Source organism: Dendrobates tinctorius, unplaced genomic scaffold (assembly GCF_039654945.1).
Source record: "Dendrobates tinctorius isolate UK_male_01 unplaced genomic scaffold, ASM3965494v1 ptg000151l, whole genome shotgun sequence".
NCBI lineage: Eukaryota > Metazoa > Chordata > Amphibia > Anura > Dendrobatidae > Dendrobates > Dendrobates tinctorius.
The window spans coordinates 28,994,341-28,996,120 of record NW_027361818.1 but is presented as its reverse complement, the minus strand read 5'-3'; the positions used below and the strand labels follow the sequence as shown (position 1 = coordinate 28,996,120).

Genomic DNA, 1,780 nt, shown 5'->3' with positions numbered 1-1,780 from the left:
CTACAAAAGCATAACATAGGAGAATCTGCCGTAAATATGCTGAGTGGCAGGAGGACAGACGAGGAATAAATAAAGGCAGAAGTATTGTTTGTGAACTATTCAAATTTAAAATTTAGGAGATTCAGTAGAATTTGGCCTGGAAATAGGATTCCCAACATTATTATATGTGAAATAAACGTGCCTGGAGGCCATTAATAGTCATTACCTAAGTTTTCATATCTGTCCACATCCTAGTGCACAATCAGTAGGAGTGCTGGATATGTGATGGGTGAAGTTGGCATATTATTTTATTATTTTTACGTCTTCCCCGCTCGAAAATATTGATCAGCCAGAAGCCATTTTGCTGAATTCAAAGGAATCAAAATAGAAAAATAGTGGTTTCTGACCTATCCATTTTTCTGTGAAATTTTCAGAATATTTTATTTGCTTTTATTTAATTCACTCACCTCTAGTTCCAATACAACTTCTAATGGACTGAAAGCAATGCTTTGGGTAATGATTTGATTCACAGTTGAATAAGGCCTTCACATATTACCACTGAGCTGAACACTTAAACTAATTTTGCTTAAAACAATGTATCTCATCTTTTGCACAGCTCTCCTAATCTCATTGTTCCGCAGACTGTAGATAATGGGATTCATCAATGGTGTGACTACTATATACAACAGGGATCTGTATTTGTTGATGTTCGATGAGCTCTGATCAGACGGAGTCATGTAAACTGCGATTAGGGTGCCATAATATGCACATACTGTGGTCAGGTGGGAGCTACATGTGGAGAAGGCTTTTCTTCTACCATCAGAAATGTTAAGGATGGTAAAGAAAATGCAAAAGTAGGTAACAATGATAAAAACAAATGGAAAAAAGAGCACTACAATGCCATAAACAAAGTCTTGCAACATTACAATGGAAATATCTGAAGTGGCCAATTCCATTAAGGGACCAAGGTCACAATAGAAATAGTCTATGTAATTCAAGCCACAGAAGTTAATCTGAATAATAACAAGGAACTCACATGAAGCGAGCACAATGACCAAAAACCAGGCTCCAATAACAAGTCGAAGGCAAAGATCTGGACTTATTAGTGAGGAATATCGCAACGGATGACAAATGGCCAAATACCGATCATAAGACATAATGGCAATGAGGAAACATTGAACAAAGCCATATATAGCAAAGAAATAAAGCTGTGTCAGACAACCCCAAAAGGATAAAACTCCTTCCTCACCAAACATAATGCCTAACATAATAGGGATAACGCTGGAGGTCAGTAAGACATCTGCTATGGATAAATGCTTCAGAAAGAAAAACATTGCCGTTTGGAGTTGGTCATTGATGGTCACTAGAAGGATGATGAGAAGATTTCCTCCCAGTATACATATGTAACTCAAGGTAAGCAGAAGGAATAGAAGAGGTTTGTATTTGGATAGACTTTGGAATCCAAGAAGACGTATCTGAGTGACTTGTGTCTGATTCTCATCACACATAATTTATCTATCAATAAATATCTAAGAATTCTTTTCTCCTTAAAATTCAGAGCATTTACTCAAGTTCAGGTATAAAGTCTGTTAATGTAGCCCACTAAAAACAAGTGCCATATTAAACTTAGTGATGGTTTTCATTATTAGAGGAGGCTCAATAGAATATTGGGATAGTTTCATCTTCGCCAACGGCTCTTCTGATGTAAAGGCAAAATCTTCTAGATATTCACGTGTTTTATAGTCTCAGAAGAACATAGCAAATGCCCCCTGGATCCTGATAATCGCCCTCAAGTGAATGT

At 36.9% G+C, this 1,780-nt stretch overlaps 1 pseudogene; it reads right to left on the bottom strand.

The window, feature by feature from the left end:
* Positions 1-531: 531 nt before the first annotated feature.
* LOC141050018 (olfactory receptor 5P64-like) lies at positions 532-1,487 on the bottom strand (annotated as a pseudogene).
* Positions 1,488-1,780: the final 293 nt, after the last annotated feature.